Here is a 25669-nt window from a genome sequence, read left to right as displayed (position 1 = left end):
GATGTCCAAGAGCAGGGCATATACCCACATACCAGATTCTACACTGACAGATCTTCAGTTATGGAGCTGCCACACAGAAACGATGGAGAGCTTTACTGTTGTTGAGCAGAACAGATCTTCGTGTGAGATGACTGAGGTTCATGTATTTTTCTTTTAAGAATAAATAAAAGCTGATGCTTTTAACCTCATACTTTCCTAATACTTTTATTCTACACGCTCTAAATTTCTTTTAGTCTTCTGCCATGTGCAGTACAATAATTCACTAAATTACACAGCAGTTCTCTTTTAATTTATTTATTTATTTATCTTTGCTATTGACAAAATTGATTGTAAGCATTTATAAAGGTGATGCCACGTTCATTAGGTGAAATGAAGCCAGAATTAAAGATGGCAGAAGAACAGGGTGGTATTCTTACTTTCAGTGATTAAATTACTCAGGTTAGAAAGTCCTGACACACAGCACATGCTCACCTGACTCTCTCTCAACCATGCTACCTTTAATCATTAAAGAGGGTGTGGCCCATACAGGGATCAAACTCACGACCTTGGCGTTATTAGCACCCCGCTCTAACCAACTGAGCTAACCGGCCCTATATTCCTACTAACATGCAGATTAACATGTGTAATTAAATCTATGCGATCAGCTTTAGTGAATTTAATCATTATTATTATAACTTGTCTATGTCACTGATTCTGCACCTCTGTACTCCCAGAGCATGTTCAGTGTTTAGGTGCCACACCCCTTTTGTGATTGATCTCCAGCTAATTAGACACAGCTGTACCTGGTCTGAGCTGAGAACATTTAAGAAGGCAGCTGGGGAACAGTCACTGGAGACTATGTTGAATTGGCTCTCTCACAGCGGTTTGGTTTGTCAGGTTGGTCCAGTTTGGTCCAGTTTGGTCCAGTTTGGTCCAGTTTGCTCCAGTTTGCTCCAGTTTGCTCCAGTTTGCTCCAGTTTGCTCCAGTTTGTTCCAGTTTGTTCATTCCTAGAAGTCTAGTTCATGTTTAGATTAGCATTAACATTTAGTTTAGCCTTTAGCTTAGTTCATGTGTGTTTAGTTTAGTACTTAGCTTAGCAGTCAGCATAGGTCGTGTGTTTGTGTTTGGTTTTGTGTATATTAGGCTTTTCTTTTGTTACTATTGAGTATCTTTTTGTTAAACATCTCTGTGTGTCCGCCCCCTCTTGTCCAGTCTAGCCCTAAAAGCGTTAAGCCGTTTAGCTACCTAGCTAACCATCAAAAATTAAGTTCTCCTTTAACCTTAACTTTTTACTTAACAAACTATATTTATGTACATAAATGCCATTCAGATGTTAGAGGTGTGTTAATAATGTCAAATAATAGATAATATGTAATATCTTACCATGTTTTTTTATTGTAAGGTGATGAAGTATCTCAGATATTCAAATTCTCGTGCACGTCAAAGTTGTTCGTGCACATGTGCAGTTTTGACCATATGACCCAACATAATAATTTCTATTACACTTTAAGCAGCTTACTTTCATTATTATGTACAATTTACTAAGTTCATTTTTTCAGTGTAGTGTGTAAAACATGCTGCTAATAATAATATAATATAAATAATAATAACTGTTAATATTATAATAATAACTGTTTTTGTCCATCTGTCTGTTGTCTGTCTTATTAGAACGATGCCAAAGTCCTACAAAGGAAATGGAGCTGGAAGAGCAGACCTACAGTTCTGATATATGGTCTGAAGATTGAGTGTGGATATCTTTGGAAATAACGAACGAGGTAAATATAGTATCCATTAAAGACCTAGAAGAACCATCTGAAGATTTAACCTCAAACAGAGAGACACATTATGGATTTGTTTGAGCCAAACCAGTTTAAAAAGTGAAATCCCTCATGTGCACTTTATTTTACATACCAACATACTGTATATGTCTTACAGGCAGCAGAATAAAGCATGGTCCCTACCTGAGAGGAGAGGACATACCGTTTACAAATTTACATCCTGCAACGCTCTGTATTTATTTACAATACAAAATAAGCCCAACCCACTTCGGACACACATCACAGTGACTGCTCTCCATCATGGACCGATTCGTCATCTAAAATCAGAGACATGGTTTACTCCAGCAAGCAACAGACGCAGAGGAAAAATTGGGAGAACATGAAGTTCATGGAGTTAGCCAGGAGTACCACAGACAACCAAGAACACCACCAATTGAAGAGATGGTGTAAATAAAAACCTCATGAAAACAATTGCCACAGAATTAAGAAAATCCATCCAGATACATGACAACATTCTGATGGAATTGTACCTCACACTGCAAGTTATGAATGAGTGAGACCAGTTTGTTCAGTACACTGGGTTACACAGAAACAGGGATTAGCATCTTGTACACCTGTACTACTGTACTTAGATGCAACAGGAGGTGTGGCGCCTACAATACCTAAACAAAATTGAAGAATCCTGTATTACTCCCTTACCTTACCTGGAAAAGATCGAGATGCTTCTCCTCTATCAACTCCCCCACTAACATTTTTAAAACAGTTGGTGCTTAAATTGTCCAGGTATACCAGCCTCAGAGTTCATAATGTGGAGACTGATTACAGCTGAGCTTTGATGCAGGCTGGTATTTTGGTATTTAACAGAGAGCACATTGATGTATACCTGGTTAAAACATATGCACTGCCAAGAAGTGCAAGTCATGGGCAGAAATAAAGTCATTTACAATTTTGCATCTTCACTCTGCTCATATTATCAAGGCAGTTGTTTCTGTTATTGCACAGTAGAATATTGACCGTGGACTTAAAGATTTCTCCACCTATATTTTACCAGACTGCAGAACACTCTTGTTTTGGAGGAAGGCTGTGAGAGTTTTAGGCACTTCAGTACTGTTTTGTTGGCAAAGCAGCTGTCTTGAAATTCTCAAGGACCTTACACTCAAGGAAAGATCACAACTCCTTGGGTATTATACAGATGATGACAAGCCAGAAGTCTGAGATGATGCAAAGAAGAAGTTAAAACCACAGTGGATATAAAAGACAATGATGAAGACAATGCCTGTCATTGTCCTGAAAGTTCTTTTGGACAATAATTTTGGAATCTTTCATCTGTGAAGTGGGACAATGCTAGGGGATAAAAGAACAGATGATGACCTTACTTCAGGTCAAACAAGAGACATGAACTGTCATGTTGAGAATTGGTTTGGCATAACAAAAACATCCATTCTTCAAAATGGAAAGTTGATCTACACTTTGCGACACACAAGACTTTGTGACACTGTGGCCCCATGAACTGTTGAATGGTGAAGTCAGTTTATAATTACAGTGGGGCCAAAAAGTATTTAGTCAGCCACTGATTGTGCAAGTTCTCTTACTTAGAAAGATGAGAGAGGTCTGTAATTTTCATCATAGGTAAACTTCAACTATGAGAGACAAAATGAGAAAAAAAATCCAGGAAATCACATTGTAGGATTTTTAAAGAATTTTTTTGTAAATTATAGTGGAAAATAAGTATTTGGTCAATAACAAAAGTTCAACTCAATACTTTGTAACATAACCTTTGTTGGCAATGACAGAGGTCAAACGTTTCCTGTAATTCTTCACCAGGTTTGCACACACTGTAGCTGGTATTTTGGCCCATTCCCCCATGCAGATCTCCTCTACAGCAGTGATGTTTTGGGGCTGTCGCTGGGCAACACAGACACCACAAATTTTCTATGGGGTTGAGGTCTGGAGACTGGCTAGGCCACTCCAGCACCTTGAAATGCTTTTTACGGAGCCACTCCTTCGTTGCCCGAGCGGTGTGTTTGGGATCATTGTCATGCTGGAAGACCCAGCCACATTTCATCTTCAATGCTCTCACTGATGGAAGGAGTTTTTGGCTTAAAATCTCACGATACATGGCCCCGTTCATTCTTCCCTTAACACGGATCAGTCGTCTTGTCCCCTTTGCAGAAAAACAGCCCCAAAGCATAATGTTTCCACCCCCATGCTTCACAGTAGGTATGGTGTTCTTGGGATGCAGCTCAGCCTCCAAACACGACGAGTTGAGTTTTTACCAAAAAGTTCCATTTTGGTTTCATCTGACCACATGATATTCTCCCAATCCTCTTCTGGATCATCCATATGCTCTCTGGCAAACTTCAGATGGGCCTGGACATGTACTGGCTTAAGCAGGGGGACACACCTGGCACTGCAGGATTTGAGTCCCTCTCGGCGTAGTGTGTTACTGATGGTAGCCTTTGTTACTTTGGTCCCAGCTCTCTGCAGGTCATTCATCAGGTCCCTCCGTGTAGTTCTGGGATTTTTGCTCACCGTTCTCATGATCATTTTGACCCCACGGGATGAGATCTTGACCCCAAGGGAGATTATCAATGGTCTTGTATGTCTTCCATTTTCTTACAATTGCTCCTACAGTTGATTTATTCACACCAACCTGCTTGCCTATTGTAGATTCACTCTTCCCAGCCTGGTGCAGGTCTACAATTTTCTTCCTGGTGTCCTTCGACAGCTCTTTGGTCTTGGCCATGGTTGAGTTTGGAGTCTGACTGTTTGAGGCTGTGGACAGGTGTCTTTTATACAGATAACGAGGTCAAACAGGTGCCATTAATACAGGTAACGAGTGGAGGACAGAAGAGCTTCTTAAAGAAGAAGTTACAGGTCTGTGAGAGCCAGAAATCTTGCTTGTTTGTGGGTGACCAAATACTTATTTTCCACCATAATTTACAAATAAATTCTTTAAAAATCCTACAATGTGATTTCCTGGATTTGTTTTTCTCATTTTGTCTCTCATAGTTGAAGTGTACCTATGATGAAAATTACAGACCTCTCTCATCTTTCTAAGTAGGAGAACCTGCACAATCAGTGGCTGACTAAATACTTTTTGGCCCCACTGTATCTGAGGGAGATGGAAGAAAGGGAAAATGAGAGGGAGATAGAAGCAGCAGAGAACGAGGAGAGAAGATGGAGAGAGGCTGAGGAGAGGGAGGAAAGAAGAGAAAGGGAAAGAATAGAACGAGAGGAGAAGAGAGAGCAAGAGGCGCACCAGAGAGAGGAAAAGCGAGAGCGAACGACGCAAGAAAGAGAGGAGAGGAGAGTCCAGGAAGCAAGAATGAGGGAGGAAAGGAGAGATAGGGAGGCAAGAGAGAGAGGAAAGGTTTATTAAAATCTTAGAGATTCTAATGAAAAAATAAATAGTTGAAAATCAAAGTGTTGTAGTATTATTGTATGTTGTGAGAAAGAAAATGCGTTGGCAAATAATAGAAATAAAGGATTTTCTTTTTAATTTAACCTTAATTAAAAATAGAAAAAGTGTAAAAATTGAAAACTAATTAAAATTTGGAATTTGAAAATTATGCTAAGAAAGTTTTACTTTTAAATAATGCATAAACTGTTAATGGCAAGAGACAATCAAGAACTGTAGAACAAAATGTAAAAACAAACAACATGAACCTATTAACAAAACATTTCATAATCATGCTCATGAAGAGCTGGTATGCTGTGCTGTGGTGCTGAGACAGCTGCAGCCAGATGCTTTCTTCCATCAAGGTCAGTGATGAGGTCTGCACCAATGAAATACAGCTGTGTTTAGGTTGCAGTACGATCTCGGGTTCACATGCTGTAAAATAACTGTAGTTTAGTTTTTACATGTTGTTGTAGTTGTTTCATGTTTTTACTGGTTTTGAATTGTTTTATTTATTATTATAATTATTCTAATTTGTTTGTATGTTACCTATCTAAAATCCAAAAAGTGTGTTGAATTTCAATCTTTACTCAGAAGCTGTTTTTTACTTTTTTCCATAATTGTTCTAGAGTAATTATTAATATGTGACAGATTTATCATGTTGTAATTTATTTCATCATGATACATAATCATGGTAATGTACTGTAGTGTACTGGTGCTAACGCAGTACTTACATTATTTCTGAAGTAAAAAATCAATCATTTCTCTTCTGCGATTTACTGCTCTTTGCTGTCTCAGTGTGGAGTCGTGATTCAAGACTTGATTAACCGTTAAGTGGCGCAAAAAGACGATAAATAAAATTTTGGCGAATGGGGCTTGTAATTAAAACGCGGTGTGTAACTATAGTGATGTTACGTCATTAAAGCATAGACAACGGGTGTGTTCGAAAACCTAGGGAGCTGCCTTGCTGCCTTACTGTCTACATAGGCAGCTGCCTCAGTAAAATCCAGAGAGGATTTTAATAAGTCATCGACTTATAAGGCAGCTTATTCGAATGTACTACGTAGCGATAACATTGGATTTCGCTTACGAAGCTAACATAGTTAGCATCATGCTATTTAAACCAATGGGATGCGGTGGCACATTGCGCTAGCGTGTCAGATAACATCTCCCTCTGTGTACCGAAAACGATTAAACTGTCCCTGATAAGCCCGAACTTGCCAATAAAAACACTTGTACACGTTTATACAGATTAAAAAGTAATAATAATTTATTTACATTTAAAAATTAAAACTCAATAAAAAACAAGAACACAACAAGAACTCAGCACGTTTTCTCCACTCAAATGATCCACAGGTGAGTTTAATAACTAGCAGCAGAAACAGCGTCCTGTAATAAGAGTCCCAATACCGCTAGATCCCACTGTCACTCTGTTCATTGTAGTGCTGCTGGGTCCTAGTGCCCTATAGTTCACCTACCATACTGCGCTCCATGTGTCTCCTACATGCAGTGACCCACAGTAATACTCAGTATGAGCAGAAAGACGCGACTAACTTACACTTTTACATTTAGTTCTTATTGTTATATTCTGAATTGTGTTTGTTTGTAAACTGTGAATTAGTTCTTAATCTGGTCGTGATGTTAGTGAATTAAACCTACATCTCGCTAATGGTCTGACCGATGAGCTGTCTGATCTGACATGCTGCTTAAGCCTGGCTAGCTCAGTCAGTAGCTCATGAGACTCTTAATCTCAGGGTTGTGGGTTCGAGCCCCACGTTGGGAGAGTATCTTCATTTAACAGCTACGGAAACTAAAAGGATGTTCTTCCACTTTGAACAGCTGGTCTCAGGTGACTTGTAGGACTGTTGTTTACTGGATGTTTTTCAGTTACTATTCTGTGGGACTACACATTGTTGTTGTGTCTCATATCCGTTTGATCAACAGGCAGGTTGTGCAATAAAAGACACTCGTCCCTGGGTGGGCTCGAACCACCAACCTTTCGGTTAACAGCCGAACACGCTAACCAATTGTGCCACAGAGACACACGCGCAACTAGTTCATTGGACAGTACACATGGGTCACATGATTTGCTAACGTTTACCTCAGGCTTTACCACCCTGTTCTTGTGCCATCTTTATTCTGGATTCATTTCACCTAATTAACGTGGCATGACCTTTATAAATGCTTACAATCAATTTTGTCAATGGCAAAAATAAATAAATAAATAAGTAAAAAGAGAACTGCTGTGTAATTTAGTGAATTCTTACACTGCACATGGCAGAAAACTAAAAGAAATTTAGACCGTGTAGAATAAAAGTATTAGGAAAGTATGAGGTTCAGCTTTTATTTATTCTTAAAAGAAAAATACATGAATCTCACACGAAGATCTGTTCTGCTCAACAACAGTAAAGCTCTCCATCGTTTCTGTGTGGCAGCTCCATAACTGAAGGGCTGTCAGTGTCGGGTATGAATCGGGTATGTGGGTATACGCCCTACCTTTTTACGTAGGCCGCATAGCTCAGTTGGTTAGAGCGTGGTGCTAATGACGCCAAGGTCGTGGGTTTGATCCCTGTACGGGCCACACCCTCTTTTGAACTTAAACTAACAAACAAGTGAGCTTTCTCTAACTAGGAGGTCCTATTGACCTGGTCTTCAAATGTTGTCTCTGACAAGTGTTAAACTGCACAACCCAACAAGTTAAAATAACCCATCATGTCTTCTGTCCAGTATTTACACAGTGCTGGTTGCCAAATAACACATTTTCACCTGCAATCGGCCTTTTCTTTCCTGTATACCAAATACAGTCACCGGTGCAGGTCTACAACACGTTACAAAAACACTTGGGACAAAAAAACCATAAACACTCTCTCATTTTTATATATTATAAAAATAAAATAATAATAATAATAATAAAGTCACAAATCTGTACACAAGCAACAAGCTGTAATTTATTTCTAGCACCACTAGATGAAAACGATGTTTGTACAACATTTTAAACTTGTGTTAAAGTAAGAGGCTATTCATTTATGCAAACTTAGCATTCATAATATTAAGAATTCTTGACATTTGATGATTAATGATCATATCAGAATCAGAATCAGAATCAGAATCGGGCTTTATTGGCCAAGTATGCTCACACATACAAGGAATTTGTTTTTGGTTACACAGATGCTTGCAGTGCACGAAAAATACAGTAAAGACAATCTTATTCACACAGCTTACACTCTCTCTAACACACACATTCATACCTGTAAACATAGAAAACATTGTAAACATTTAGCATGTGCAATTTACATTGAGGTTTTAAAAAAGGTGCAGTTTTGTGCAATATAAAAACTATAGAAAATAGAAAAAAATATATAAATAAAAAATGGAAGTAAAAGTGAAAATCCTGTGTATGCTATTACATAAATTAAATAGGTAGTTTTGATGTGCAAGAGTCCCGGGCATTAACAGTACAGTAGTGTTCAATTGTTCATGAGCGTAATGGAGTTTGGATAAAAGCTTCTCTGTAGCCTGGTCGTTCGGGTCTTCATGTGGCTGAAGCGTCGGCCTGATGGAAGGCACCGAAACAGGTGATGGCCAGGATGAGACGGGTCAGTGATGATTTTCTCTGCACGCTTCCTGGTTCTGGAGGCATGCAGGTCCAGCAGTGTGGGCAGCTTTACACCGATGGTCCTCTTTGCAGACTTGATGATGCGCTGCAGTCTCTTGGTGTCATGTTTTGTGACAGCGCTGCCCCACACTGTGATGGATGTGGTGACGATGGACTCTATGATGGCTGTGTAGAACTGCACCATCAGCTCTTGGGGTAGGTTGAACTTCCTCAGCTGGTACAGGAAGTACATTCTCTGTTGAGCCCTCTTGATGATGGAGTTGATGTTGCTGTCCCACTTCAGGTCCTTGGAGATCGTTGTGCCCAGGAACTTGTAGGACTCCACAGCCATCAGTTCTGTCTAGGATGGTGAGTGCTGGCAGGGTTGGGGGGCTCCTCCTGAAGTCCACGGTCATCTCAACTGTTTTAGCTGTGTTCAGCTCCAGATTGTTCTGACTGCTCCAGAGGACAACCTGATCAACCACCCGTCTATAAGCAGACTCATCACTGTCACTAATGAGACCACTGATGGTCAGTACCGCGTTACTTAGTAACGCGTTACTCTAATCTGACCACATTTTTCAGTAACGAGTAATCTAACGCGTTACTATTTCCAATCCAGTAATCAGATTAAAGTTACTTATCCAAGTTACTGTGCGTTACTATTTTTGTCATTTTCCTTAGTGAAAAGATATTTTTGCTTTCTTCTTGGCAGGGGCGGAGCCAGGGGGTGGCCAATGGTTGCCATGGCCACCATAAAGTAATCTTCGGCCACCCCTCTGGCCCCCCCACCACCGCTTTGCCGGCAATTTTTTTTGCGGAAGCATTTCTGCAGGCAGGAGCAGCGCACCTCAGATGAGTAGTTCTTCACCAAAACAGTGCAGTAATACACTCAACATAAATGTCAACCACCAACACCATTACAGAAGAAGTACTATTTAGTAGTATTCGTGGCGCGCTACGAGTAAAAGCGCCAGCTGGCTCTGCGCATTCCAGTGTTGCCAGATTGGGCGATTATCCGCCAAATTGGGCGGATTTTGTTGGAAAACAATTTAATAGCAGGTAAATAACACTTCTATTTAAAAGAAAATCTTCCGTTTTAAGAAGCTCAAGCATTGTAGAAGGCTATTAAAAGTAAAGTCAATTTTCAATGCTGATTTAGTAATAGTGTTGGTCAGTCTGTATCATATTCTTGAAAGAAAATTAAAATTTGTTTTCCATGCATTCACACTAGCATGTTCTGGGATTCAATTAAGTCTCATCAGTGCACACAAGTTGGCAGCCAAATGATAAAGTATTGCAAAGGAATATCTTTGAAATATTCCGCATTATATAACTAATAAAGTAACTTGTAATATAACTTAGTTACTTTTAAAATCAAGTAATCCATAAAGTAACTAAGTTACTTTTTAAAGGAGTAATCAGTAATCAGATTACTTTTTCAAGGTAACTAAGCCATCACTGGATGAGACCAATGACTGTAGTGTCATCTGCAAACTTCAGGATTTTAACAGAGGAGTCCATGGAGGTACAGTCATTTGTGTACAGCGAGAAGAGCAGTGGGGAGAGTACACAACCCTGTGGGGCACCCGTGCTGATGGTTCGGGTCCCTGAAGTACACTTTCCCAGCCTCACCTGCTGTTTTCTGCCAGTAAGAAAGTCAGTTATCCACTGGCAGGTGGAGGCTGGTACGCTGAGTTCAGTCAGTTTGCTGTGTAGTTGTGCTGGAATAATTGTGTTGAAGGCTGAGCTGAAGTCCAGGAAAAGAATTCTTGCATAAGTTCCCGGGTGATCAAGGTGTTGAAGGATGAAGTGGAGACCCATGTTCACTGCATCGTCCACCGACCGGTTGGCCCGATAGGCAAATTGCAGGGGGTCTAGCAGGGGGTCCGTGATTTCCTTAATGTGGTTGAGAACCAGTCTTTCAAAGGACTTCATGACCACAGAGGTCAGGGCAACAGGTCTGTAGTCATTTAGTCCTGTGGTAGTTGACTTTTTGGGAATGGGTATTATTGTGGAGCATTTAAAACAGGATGGAACCACACACAGCTCCAGTGATCTGTTGAAGATCTTAGTGAAGACAGGTGCAAGCTGGTCTGCACAGGTCCTCAGGCCCTGGGCCTTCTTGACTTTCTGTTTTTTAAAAAGTCTCAGCACGTCTTCCTCGCAGATCTTCAGGCAGGCTGGATGGGTGGCTGATAGTCAGATGGGTGTGAAGTGGTGTTGGATGGGAGCTCGTTGCTGGGCTGTTCAAACCTGCAGTAGAATCTGTTAAGGTCGTCGGCCAGTTGACGATCTCCATTGTCTGTGTAGGTGGCCTTTTGTAGCTGGTGATGTTCTGCAGACACCTCCAGGCGGTTGATGGCTCATTTGTGGACATCATACTGCTTAGCTTGTTGGAGTATGGGCCCTCTCCGGAACAAAACTATGTCGGGACTCCAGTGAAGGTGAGCCAGGATGCGATGAAGGCGATCACCGAATCCGGAAAGCCCACCTTTCCACTGAGCATGCTGGTGCTCACGTCCTCTTCTTCCTCGGACAAAGGAGGAAATGCCCCTCGAGCCCAGTGCCACGTTTTAGAGTGTAATGTTTTTTGGGGTGTTTTACTGTTACCACAGCAGTACATTGTTGTTTAGCCTAGGGGCAAGTTTAAGTTGATTTTGTATAATGGGTTTTTAAGTTATAAGTTTAAAAGATTTTTTTTACGAATATTTACATTTTTTTTACTCAATCACAGAATATGTTTCATTTCGGGTGCAAATGTTTATATGCCATGACCACGTGTTGTTCATGGGTTTGTATCGGTGAGTAATGTTCTCGTAAATAGTGTTTTTTGCCGTTGCGCTCGTGTGTGATATGTTCATGTTGTTAATAAATGGCGAATTGTTGAGAAAAACAGGTTTTTCTTCCATTCTGGAACCTTTTCACCCATGTTTAGGGGAAAAAATTACCAAAGAGTCTCAGATTACCAAAGGGTTTTTTTAGGGTTTTAAGCCAAACCAATAGCCCAAACTATACCAAACTCGGCCCAGAGCGTGCGCGGTGGTGAGACGCATGACATCACACGGTCCTTTTTCGTCTAGCTCAAATAAAAAAAAAAACATGTTTAGGGGAAAAAATTACCAAAGCGTCTCGGATTACCAAAGGTTTTTTTTAAGCCAAACCAATAGCCTGAACTTTACCAGATTCGTCCTGGAGGGTCGACCGCGCCAAGCTGCACCAAATGGCACAGTCAGTTTCTGAAAGATTTTTTCGGTAAGGCTCTAACACTGTGATATTTTTTTGGCTGAAAGGGTTAAGTCAAGTGGTAAACGCTTCGGTCACTTGGTGCGGCTTGGCGAGGGGATCACCGTGGACAAGTTTGGTGAAGTTTGGTACTTTGGTTCGACCTAAAAATGATAAAAACCACTTTGGTTATCCGGGTCATTTCGGTGATCCTAACCCCTAAACATTAAGGTTTTGCCAAAACAAAGTCTCAAAACGGAACGTGTCATTTGATGCGTCTCGGCACGGCAGACCCTCCTGTACAGTTTTGGTAAGGTTTCGACCTTGGGTTCATCCAAAAAAAATACTAACCCAGCACCTTTAGTTCCCTACTTTGGGAACGATGACACTTGGGGACAAACTGATGCCATCTGGGCGACCCACTCATCGCGGCGGTGTTGTATATGACATCAGTTGGGCTCAAAACGACCTGGGAGGCTGTCATGACTGTTTGGTAATCTAATACCAGTTTTGTAATCCCACCCTTTCCAGCTCGAAATTTGAATTTTTGGCAATCTGACACCGCCGTCGTGCCTCACTCGACCCTATAGGGTTGCGCTTCAGGTTTCATGTCGCCAAGACCTTTTTTCAGGCCTCCGATCTAAAAAGCGACCTCACAGTCACGTCCGAACCATTTATAAAGGTCATGTCACGTTCATTAGGTGAAATGAAGCCAGAATTAAAGTATTCTTACTTTCAGTGATTAAATTACTCAGGTTAGAAAGTCCTGATACACAGCACATGCTCACCTGACTCTCTCTCAACCATGCTAACTTTAATCGTTAAAGTTGGTGTGGCCAGTACGGGGATCGAACCCGTGGCGTTATTAGCACCACGCTCTAACCAACTGAGGTAACCGGCCAGTTAATCTGTTCTCTCTTTAGATCTTTGTACATAATTCTACACTAACTCCATTCAACCAGCTGCATGGCAGCACAAAAACAATTTGAGATTATGCACACTTACAGTGAAGATCTGCAGAAATGAGCATCTCCTAAACTGAATTTGGTCGTTATTGTACCAGAAATGCTTTTCATGTTATTTTAATGATCCGAGATCTTAGTCCTACTTCAGACATCATTGTCTGGTCATTTCTTATGTTCAGACTTTCTTAATACACATCTAAGAGGTTTTGTGGGTTCTTATATGTGTGAACTATCTAAACTATACTGTATTGTGGTACATTTATTCAGCCTTCATCAGTTTAGACCCGCCCACTTAACCACCAATTTGCCTCCACAGTGAGCTTGGATAGAGAGAGAATATATTATTTGTGTGTACGTCCAATGAAACAGCTGTGCTGTTGGCTGTGCGCATGTCTCTGTGGCACAATCGGTTAGCGCGTTCGGCTGTTAACCGAAAGGTTGGTGGTTCGAGCCCACCCAGGGACGAGAGTCTTTTATTGCACAACCTGCCTGATGATCAAACAATTAAACTTCAGTGTATATTATCTGGAAACAGATGCTCTTCATATAGAAATAGGCTTTACATTTGCTTGATGGTAATAACTCTTAGTGAAGTGTAAACGAACAGTTAAACATCAATTCAGGTTGTTTTTAGTTCAACTGGGAAAAAATATTAACAGTAGCTAAACTTCCTAAAACCCAGAATCCTACATTCATTCAACAAAGTTCACAAACTACATGATTTAATGAGTGAAAACTTGATGTTTTGAGCCCCTCTGGTGTGCAGGCTGGTACTGTGTATCAGCACTACTTACTGTGTGCAGGACCTGAGTCGTATCTGCTCCAGTCACTGGTCTGCAGCATTAAGCTCAGTCAGGAACTTTAAGAAATATACAGTTTAGATAGTTCACACATATAAGAACCCACAAAACCTCTTAGATGTGTATTAAGAAAGTCTGAACATAAGAAATGACTAGACAGTGATGTCTGAAGTAGGACTGAGATCTTGGATCATTAAAATAACATGAAACTGCTGCATTTCTGATGCAATAACAAACAAATTCAGTTTAGTAGAGCACTCAGTTTTGCAGATCTTCACTGACAGTGTGCAGAATCTCAAATTGTTTTTGTGCTACAATGCAGCTGGTTGAATGGAGTTAGAGTAGAATTATGTACAAAGATCTAAAGGGAATAGCTGAATGGCCGGTTAGCTGAGTTGGTTAGAGCGTGGTGCTAATACCATGTTTGCGGGTTCGATCCCTGTATGGGCCACACTCAGTTTAATGATTAAAAGTAGCATGGTTGAGAGAGAGTCAGGTGAGCATATTCTGTGTATCAGGACTTTCTAACCTGAGTAATTTAATCACTGAAAGTAAGAATATCACCCTGTTCTTCTGCCATCTTTAATTCTGGCTTCATTTCACCTAATGAACGTGGCATGATCTTTATAAATGGTTACAATCAATTTTGTCAATGGCAAAGATAAATAAATAAATTAAAAGAGAACTGCTGTGTAATTTAGTGAATTCTTGCACTGCACAAGGCAGAAGACTAAAAGAAATTTAGAGCGTGTAGAATAAAAGTATTAGGAAAGTATGAGGTTAAAAGCATCAGCTTTTATTTATTCTTAAAAGAAAAATACATTAACCTCAGTCATCTCACACGAAGATCTGTTCTGCTTAACAACAGTAAAGCTCTCCATCGTTTCTGTGTGGCAGCTCCATAACTGAAGGGCTGTCAGTGTAGAATCGGGTATGTGGGTATACGCCCTGCCCTTGTACACAGGCTGGTTAGCTCAGTTGGTTAGAGCGTGGTGCTGATCGCGGGTTCAATCCCTGTACGTGCCACTGTCTCCTTTGGACTTAAACTAACAAACAAGTGATCCTTCTCTAACTAGCAGGTCATATTGACCTGGGCTCCAAACGTTGTCTCTGACAAGTGTGAGATCTTTTTAATGCCCCTCTCATTCAGGTCAGAAACATGCCATTATTTCAATTAGCCAAACTTAATGACCCTTCTGTAAATGGTTTAATGTGCACACTGCTGCTACTGGCTTGTTTTTCTTTTCTACAATGTAAGTTCATACCTTCAGGTTCATGTTATTTGAGATCTCTACATAGATTTCTTCCTCATGTACAGAAAGACGCAGTTCAGTTTGAGAAGCTCACAGCGGGAGAGCGAGTGAGTCTGCGCGTTTAAATGAATCAAATGAGTCGATTCTTTAATCCGGTTCTTTAAGTCAAAAGACGAGAATAGAAAGAGTCGATTCACTAAGTTGATAGTACTCAGCAATGAGCCGTTAGAAGCTGAAGGAGTCGATTCTTTTTGATGAAGTCAACATTTTATATGTTATACAAACTACTTAAAAGAGTCGGATCAATATCATTATGCCTAGTTCACACTACACGATTTTTGCCCTGATTTTCACTCGGCGATTGATTTTCCGGGTCTGGAGCAACTCAGCGTTTGCTCGGCGATCAAAACTCGGCTCTCAGTCGCAAAGTGTGAACTATCCAACAACTCGACCTGCCTGGCTCGCCGAGCGCTCAGCGACTGGATTGAGTTTACTAGCACGATCTCAGACGGGCAACTGGGAATGAGTGACATGTCGAACAGCCAATGAGAACGTAAGATACAGCGTGAGGGGAAATGCAGGAGAGGACAGGGGACAGGGGCTTAATTAATATAGTTTATATCAGGATACACCGGCACACACACGTTTTACAGTATTTCTGATTTGATCGTCCTCTACAAAACATAATACCCACGCTGCATTGCAAAACTTACTACAAAACAAGCCATATACTGTTCGTGTTGCCAAATCCCCTCAGATTCATTTATTTTTCCTCCTTGATATTACGCTGCACATTAGCGCACAACCCTTTGATCTCTCGCTACTTGTTGACGTTCATTTTTTTGGACGTGTTATCATTAAACTTCTCGTCACTTCTCACGTGTGTTTTTGGAAAAAAAAAAAGAAAGAAAGAAAGAAAAAAGGGAGACCAGAGAAGCTCGTCTGCGATTCCAGTTGGTGATGGATCGTGTAGTGTGAAACCCCCTATCGCCGATCAGTCGTGTAGTGTGAAATATACACCGACTGAAGGACTCCCGAGTGCAAGAGATTCAGTCGTGTAGTGTGAAATATACACCGACCGAAAGACTCCCGAGTGCAGGAGATTCAGTCGTGTAGTGTGAAATATACACCGACTGAAAGACTCCCGAGTGCAAGAGATTCAGTCGTGTAGTGTGAAATATACACCGACTGAAAGACTCCCGAGTGCAAGAGATTCAGTCGTGTAGTGTGAAATATACACCGACCGAAAGACTCCCGAGTGCAGGAGATTCAGTCGTGTAGTGTGAAATATACACCGACCGAAAGACTCCCGAGTGCAGGAGATTCAGTCGTGTAGTGTGAAATATACACCGACCGAAAGACTCCCGAGTGCAGGAGATTCAGTCGTGTAGTGTGAAATATACACCGACCGAAAGACTCCCGAGTGCAGGAGATTCAGTCGTGTAGTGTGAAATATACACCGACCGAAAGACTCCCGAGTGCAGGAGATTCAGTCGTGTAGTGTGAAATATACACCGACCGAAAGACTCCCGAGTGCAGGAGATTCAGTCGTGTAGTGTGAAATATACACCGACCGAAAGACTCCCGAGTGCAAGAGATTCAGTCGTGTAGTGTGAAATATACACCGACTGAAGGACTCCCGAGTGCAAGAGATTCAGTCGTGTAGTGTGAAATATACACCGACTGAAGGACTCCCGAGTGCAAGAGATTCAGTCGTGTAGTGTGAAATATACACCGACTGAAGGACTCCCGAGTGCAGGAGATTCAGTCGTATAGTGTGAAATATACACCGACTGAAAGACTCCCGAGTGCAAGAGATTCAGTCGTGTAGTGTGAAATATACACCGACTGAAGGACTCCCGAGTGCAAGAGATTCAGTCGTGTAGTGTGAAATATACACCGACTGAAGGACTCCCGAGTGCAGGAGATTCAGTCGTGTAGTGTGAAATATACACCGACTGAAGGACTCCCGAGTGCAAGAGATTCAGTCGTGTAGTGTGAAATATACACCGACTGAAGGACTCCCGAGTGCAGGAGATTCAGTCGTGTAGTGTGAAATATACACCGACTGAAGGACTCCCGAGTGCAGGAGATTCAGTCGTGTAGTGTGAAATATACACCGACTGAAAGACTCCCGAGTGCAAGAGATTCAGTCGTGTAGTGTGAAATATACACCGACTGAAAGACTCCCGAGTGCAAGAGATTCAGTCGTGTAGTGTGAAATATACACCGACTGAAAGACTCCCGAGTGCAAGAGATTCAGTCGTGTAGTGTGAACTGTACAGCGACCTGACGACTTGGAAAGTCGTGTAGTGTGAACTTGGCATTAGCTGTCATTTAAAAATGAATCGCGGGTCAATACAAAGACAAACCATCTCATCTAATGCAAAATAGAATAAATAATGTATAACAGTTTAATGATGCATCATACATACAGTGAAGCAAAACACAAAACCCCTAAACTTGTAAAAAGCTTCACTTAAATAATAATAAAATGTCAAAAATACATCAAATCACCGAAATATTATCTACATAACACAAACAGCAAAAACATGTGAATGTGGAAGCGTGTGTGTGTGTGTGTGTGTGTGTATGTTTATGAATATTAATAGAATAGATACGTATGTTAGACACGTATAGATACATGAAGTGATGTAGACACTGATGGTCTGACCGATGAGCTGTCTGTTCTGACCTGCTGTTTAAGCCCGGCTAGCTCAGTCGGTAGAGCATGAGACCCTTAATCTCAGGGTCGTGGGTTCGAGCCCCACGTTGGGTGAGTATCTTCATTTAACATCTACTGAAACCAAAAGGACGTTCTTCCACTTTGGACAGCCGGTCTCTGGTGACTTATCAGGTGGATGTTTGTGCTTGTAGGACTGTTGTTTACTGGATGGTTTTCAGTTACTTATTTCCACTATTCTGTGGGACTACACGTTGTTGTTGTGTCTCATATCCGTTTGATCAACAGGCAGGTTGTGCAATAAAAGGCCTGGGTGAGCTCGAACCACCAACTGTTCGGTTAACAGCCGAACACGCTAACCGATTGCGCCACAGAGACACAGACGTTTCATTGGATGGTACACATGGGTCACATGACTGGCTAAGGTTTACCTCAGGCTATACCACCCTGTTTATAATTTCACCCCTAGGAATATTTATATAACGGGCACTTAAGGCCCAGAAAGAAAGACACCCAGGTTCGAACACACTTGGAGACCAGAGACGTACTTCCAACACTTAGTTAATTTTATTAACAATTGTTTACAAAAGTTTCCACATGACAAGCCATGTTCTGAGACAGACACAATTAGTATAAAATGATTAGCCACATCACATTTAATACTCTATGGGTCCATTTACAATTTATGAACAAAACTGAGGCAGAAGGAACAGGGCTGAGGGCTTACCACGGCAGCGGAAAATATGGAAGTAAAGAAATCTCCTACACTACACACCACACGTGATCACACCGCACACCTCAATAACACCCAACGTGCTCTAGACTGCAGGGCAAGTGAAAAGGGTTCCACCACCAAAGTCTGTCTGCCTCCTGCTTTGGCCCACAGCTCCTGTCCGACCAGAGGAAAAGAAAGAAATCAAATAATTCTCCAATACAATAAACCATAAATCAAAATAAATGAAAACAATCATATAAACAAAATGTATTTATACAAAACAATAACTCAAAATACGACTCAGACGAAACAGTAGTTCCAGCAGAACACTATTGCCGGCAAAACAGTTCTTCAGGCAAAACAGCAGCACGCAGGAAACTGGAACCGAGCCAACATGATCCAGGCTAAAAGACCAGGATACAGCAATGCAGTTTTCAGCACAGTGAAAGTCAGAGTACAGACCAGCAGGCACAACAGCTACCGTAGTCACAGTAGTGTAACATGGCCGCTATTTCCACTCGACTGGAGGCGAAACACGCCAACAGAAATGCAGAGAGAACCCGCAACATAGCACCGGTACTACCAAACACAAGCCCACATGGCTTTTAATTGTTAAGAAGCGATTCACCGGGAGACACGAAGCCAAACTCGTCCATGCTGAAAGCCACCGGCACGGACGTCAGATGCCCCGGAGGAGGAAACAGCAGGAAGTGCCCCACAGGTAGTCAATCAATACCCATACTTATAGCATGGGAAAGGACCGCCAGCAATTTAAAGGTACCTACAAATCATCCTCAGCTGGAGAGCAATTTAGATCAAATCAACACAAAACCCCATACTGATACAATAAGTTTTTTTTATTTTTAGCACCTGGTCAGGGTCACGGTGGGTCCTTCTTTACTTGTTAACACTGAATGTAAATCAGGAACACATGCTGCACAATTTTTTGAAGGTAACCAATTATCATTGAGTTTAGTTTTAAATAATACACACATCTACTTTTTATGTCTCATCCTGCAACTGTTTCACATGTCTTTTTATCTAAAGAAATATTTTATAGGAGAGATGCTACATTTACCCGTCCTGCTCCTACTACAGGAAATTATAATGTAAATATTACAATAAATAAATAATAATAACTCTGTTTAACTGCCTTGGACATTAGCTTTGATGAAGAAAAAGCCGCTGGGTCAGTGTGTAACAGGAGGTTTGGAGTGAAGGTGGGTGTGTGTGGATAAAAGTCTCCCATCCAAGTACTAACCAGGACCGACCCGGCTTAGCTTCCGAGATTAGGTGTTCTCAGGGTGGTATGGCCATAAACTAGAGATGTTGTAAACAAGCTGCTTCTTATAGACGTCCGTCGTTCAGCCTTTCACTCCGCTGTGTGTCGTCTTTTACTTTCTCTGTTCTACACGCAGCTTTTCAAATAAAAGATCCTGAAACAGAGACAAAACACACAGAGAACCACACACACCGCTCAGCTGCTGCTGCTGATCCTCTTTCACCTGCATTTAGTACAAAACAAGTTTATTCCTTAATTATTTGTCTCTATACTAGAGGAGCGACTCTGTTCTTTTAGTTCATTTCAATAGAGTCGTTCAATAGAATCGGTTCGTTCCCCCCAACACTGTAGCTGAGAGATACAGGGCTAATGGAGATGTTTAAAGCTGCTGTTCAACTCCAGTCCAGTTGGTGGCGCTGGTGCGTCTTAAGTTGTTCTGCTAACCGCCATTAAACATCATAAGAAGAACAAGAAGCTGCTGCGTTTGTACTGTAGAGCCTCATCTGTAAGTAAAATATGTATTTAATTATAACCCTTATATTTAATTATAACCACATTCTAATTAATAATAAAACTAGAGTTCATAATAAAACATCACTGTGAGGATGAGGAGCTTTAACTCCAGTTTTATTTAAACAAACTCTTAGCTGCTCCGCTAACTGTTAGCATCACACATGATTCAGTACTGATGAACCGATTCATTGAACCGATGAATTAGTCGATTGTAACGGATTCAGAGTTTATTCATTATTAAATCTAACATTTTGATATAAACGCGTCACATTTTCAGCTTTGTTTACAGTGTTTAATGTTTTATAGAAACAGCGAGTTCTTGTAGCTTTGTTTACAGGTTGTTTTACAGGTTTATAGTAAAAGTTAAAAGTATTAGTACAGCACTGTTATTGGGAGTGGATGAGAAACTAGATGTAAAGAACATCAGACTTAATCATTTCACTTTGGACCACAAAACCACTTCCACCAAACTCAAAGGGTTGTTTCCCAGACAGGGATTAAGGCTTATAGTCCAGGACTACATTTAGCTTTAAATAGAGAATCTCCATTCAAAATGCTGTGTAGTCTAGGACTAGGCTTAATCCCTGTCTGTGAAACCAACCCAAAAAGTTCTATTAGAAGTCTTTTCTGTCTGATGCTGCTCAGTCCCACAATAGTTTCAACATTTTCACTCTGTTTACAGCCTCACAGCATTAAAAATAAACAGTTAAAACAGTCTGAAAGAATTTTCCTGGATTTCTCTTTAATAGGTAATAAAGTACATTTGTCTATCTGTCTGTCTGCCTGTCAGATCTTTTAATAATGCAGTCAGCAGAAGAGGGACACGTCACCCCCATAGATCTACAAAATGAAGGATTCCAAGAGAAACTAATAAAAAAGGAGGAGGAAGAAGATGGAAGTTACTTCTGTAAGTAAATGTGGAGCAATTTGCCATGTTAGTACAGTACAGTGTGGTTAGTATAGTAGAAATAATAAGAGAATGTGGATAGTGGGATTAGAACCTGTACTGTACCGTACTGTCATGTGGAGAAGTGCTGATACTTCCAGTCTGGATTAAATCTAAGTAGTATTTATTTGTGGGAACTAAACCCACAACCTTCAGTTTCCTCCAGTTGTTGAGTTTCTTCTTCACATGTTGATGAATTTCAGGTGAAGGATCTTTAATCCCTGTGGAACACGTCACCTCTGAGGAACACCTCACCCCAGAGGACCAACAGTGTGGAGGTTTCCAGATGAAGCCTGTGAAGAAGGAAGAACCTGAAGATAAAGATGAACTCAGTAAGATATTTTTTATCTTGAGTAAAATAAGATTTGGATTGAATAGAATCAGAGGAACCTGGGATGAAGCATCATACAGTGAAAGCTTGTATTGTGCTCATGCAGATCAGTGTGAGCAGGAAATGATGAATGCAGGATGAATCACGTTACAGGACTTTAGCATCAGATCTCAGTTTAACAATTACTAACAGTATTTATTATTTATAATGTTATAAATGTATTTGATTATTTATAATGTTATAAATGTATTTATTATTTATAATGTTATAAATGTATTAGATTATTTATAATGTTATAAATGTATTTGATTATTTATAATGTTATAAATGTATATGATTATTTATAATGTTATAAATGTATATTATTATTTATAATGTTATAAATGTATTTGATTATTTATAATGTTATAAATGTATTTGATTATTTATAATGTTATAAATGTATTTGATTATTTATAATGTTATTAATGTATTTGATTATTTATAATGTTATAAATGTATTTGATTATTTATAATGTTATAAATGTATTTGATTATTTATAATGTTATAAATGTATTAGATTTTTTTAAATGTTATAAATGTATTTGATTATTTATAATGTTATAAATGTATTTGATTATTTATAATGTTATAAATGTATTTGATTATTTATAATGTTATAAATGTATTTGATTATTTATAATGTTATAAATGTATTTGATTATTTATAATGTTATAAATGTATTTGATTATTTATAATGTTATAAATGTATTTGATTATTTATAATGTTATAAATGTATTTGATTATTTATAATGTTATAAATGTATTTGATTATTTATAATGTTATAAATGTATTTGATTATTTATAATGTTATAAATGTATTTGATTATTTATAATGTTATAAATGTATTTGATTATTTATAATGTTATAAATGTATTTGATTATTTATAATGTTATAAATGTATTTATTATTTATAATGTTATAAATGTATTTATTATTTATAATGTTATAAATGTATTTATTATTTATAATGTTATAAATGTATTTGATTATTTATGATGTTATAAATGTATTTGATTATTTATAATGTTATAAATGTATTTGATTATTTATAATGTTATAAATGTGTTTGATGATTTATAAAGTTATAAATGTATTTATTATTTATAATGTTATAAATGTATTTGATTTATATAATGTTATAAATGTATTTGATGATTTATAAAGTTATAAATGTATTTGATGATTTATAAAGTTATAAATGTATTTGATTATTTATAATGTTATAAATGTATTTATTATTTATAATGTTATAAATGTATTTATTATTTATAATGTTATAAATGTATTTGATTATTTATAATGTTATAAATGTATTTATTATTTATAATGTTATTAATGTATTTGATTATTTATAATGTTATAAATGTGTTTGATGATTTATAAAGTTATAAATGTATTTGCTTATTTATAATGTTATAAATGTATTTGATTTATATAATGTTATAAATGTATTTGATGATTTATAAAGTTATAAATGTATTTATTATTTATAATGTTATAAATGTATTTGATTTATATAATGTTATAAATGTATTTGATGATTTATAAAGTTATAAATGTATTTGATGATTTATAAAGTTATAAATGTATTTATTATTTATAATGTTATAAATGTATTTATTATTTATAATGTTATAAATGTATTTATTATTTATAATGTTATAAATGTATTTATTATTTATAATGTTATAAATGTATTTGATTATTTATAATGTTATAAATGTATTTATTATTTATAATGTTATAAATGTATTTGATTATTTATAATGTTATAAATGTATTTGATTATTTATAAAGTTATAAATGTATTTGATGATTTATAAAGTTATAAATGTATTTGATGATTTATAAAGTTATAAATGTATTTATTATTTATAATGTTATAAATGTATTTGATTTATATAATGTTATAAATGTATTTGATGATTTATAAAGTTATAAATGTATTTGATGATTTATAAAGTTATAAATGTATTTATTATTTATAATGTTATAAATGTATTTATTATTTATAATGTTATAAATGTATTTATTATTTATAATGTTATAAATGTATTTATTATTTATAATGTTATAAATGTATTTGATTATTTATAATGTTATAAATGTATTTATTATTTATAATGTTATAAATGTATTTATTATTTATAATGTTATAAATGTATTTGATTATTTATAAAGTTATAAATGTATTTGATGATTTATAAAGTTATAAATGTATTTATTATTTATAATGTTATAAATGTATTTGATTATTTATAATGTTATAAATGTATTTATTATTTATAATGTTATAAATGTATTTATTATTTATAATGTTATAAATGTATTTGATTATTTATAATGTTATAAATGTATTTATTATTTATAATGTTATTAATGTATTTGATTATTTATAATGTTATAAATGTATTTGATTATTTATAATGTTATAAATGTATTTGATTATTTATAATGTTATAAATGTATTTGATTATTTATAATGTTATAAATGTATTTGATGATTTATAAAGTTATAAATGTATTTGCTTATTTATAATGTTATAAATGTATTTGATTATTTATAATGTTATAAATGTATTTGATTATTTATAATGTTATAAATGTATTTGATTATTTATAATGTTATAAATGTATTTGATTATTTATAATGTTATAAATGTATTTGATTATTTATAATGTTATAAATGTATTTGATTATTTATAATGTTATAAATGTATATGATTATTTATAATGTTATAAATGTATATGATTATTTATAATGTTATAAATGTATTTGATTATTTATAATGTTATAAATGTATTTATTATTTATAATGTTATAAATGTATTTGATTATTTATAATGTTATAAATGTATTTATTATTTATAATGTTATAAATGTATTAGATTATTTATAATGTTATAAATGTATTTGATTATTTATAATGTTATAAATGTATATGATTATTTATAATGTTATAAATGTATATTATTATTTATAATGTTATAAATGTATTTGATTATTTATAATGTTATAAATGTATTTGATTATTTATAATGTTATAAATGTATTTGATTATTTATAATGTTATTAATGTATTTGATTATTTATAATGTTATAAATGTATTTGATTATTTATAATGTTATAAATGTATTTGATTATTTATAATGTTATAAATGTATTAGATTTTTTTAAATGTTATAAATGTATTTGATTATTTATAATGTTATAAATGTATTTGATTATTTATAATGTTATAAATGTATTTGATTATTTATAATGTTATAAATGTATTTGATTATTTATAATGTTATAAATGTATTTGATTATTTATAATGTTATAAATGTATTTATTATTTATAATGTTATAAATGTATTTGATTTATATAATGTTATAAATGTATTTGATGATTTATAAAGTTATAAATGCATTTGATGATTTATAAAGTTATAAATGTATTTGATTATTTATAATGTTATAAATGTATTTATTATTTATAATGTTATAAATGTATTTATTATTTATAATGTTATAAATGTATTTATTATTTATAATGTTATAAATGTATTTGATTATTTATAATGTTATAAATGTATTTGATTATTTATAATGTTATAAATGTATTTGATTATTTATAATGTTATAAATGTGTTTGATGATTTATAAAGTTATAAATGTATTTATTATTTATAATGTTATAAATGTATTTGATTTATATAATGTTATAAATGTATTTGATGATTTATAAAGTTATAAATGTATTTGATGATTTATAAAGTTATAAATGTATTTGATTATTTATAATGTTATAAATGTATTTATTATTTATAATGTTATAAATGTATTTATTATTTATAATGTTATAAATGTATTTGATTATTTATAATGTTATAAATGTATTTATTATTTATAATGTTATTAATGTATTTGATTATTTATAATGTTATAAATGTGTTTGATGATTTATAAAGTTATAAATGTATTTGCTTATTTATAATGTTATAAATGTATTTGATTTATATAATGTTATAAATGTATTTGATGATTTATAAAGTTATAAATGTATTTATTATTTATAATGTTATAAATGTATTTGATTTATATAATGTTATAAATGTATTTGATGATTTATAAAGTTATAAATGTATTTGATGATTTATAAAGTTATA

At 36.2% G+C, this 25669-nt stretch overlaps 1 non-coding gene across 1 annotated transcript; it reads left to right on the top strand.

Moving 5' to 3' along the window:
• The first annotated feature begins 13334 nt into the window (after positions 1 to 13334).
• On the top strand, positions 13335 to 13408 carry trnan-guu (transfer RNA asparagine (anticodon GUU)). Its single transcript has one exon. It is a non-coding gene; the product is annotated as a tRNA-Asn (tRNA).
• The last annotated feature ends 12261 nt before the right edge of the window (positions 13409 to 25669 follow it).

The sequence above is a fragment of the Trichomycterus rosablanca genome, unplaced genomic scaffold (assembly GCF_030014385.1).
Source record: "Trichomycterus rosablanca isolate fTriRos1 unplaced genomic scaffold, fTriRos1.hap1 scaffold_255, whole genome shotgun sequence".
Lineage (NCBI taxonomy): Eukaryota > Metazoa > Chordata > Actinopteri > Siluriformes > Trichomycteridae > Trichomycterus > Trichomycterus rosablanca.
Note: the sequence above shows the minus strand (reverse complement) of the source record. Positions and strands in the feature narration are given on the sequence as shown.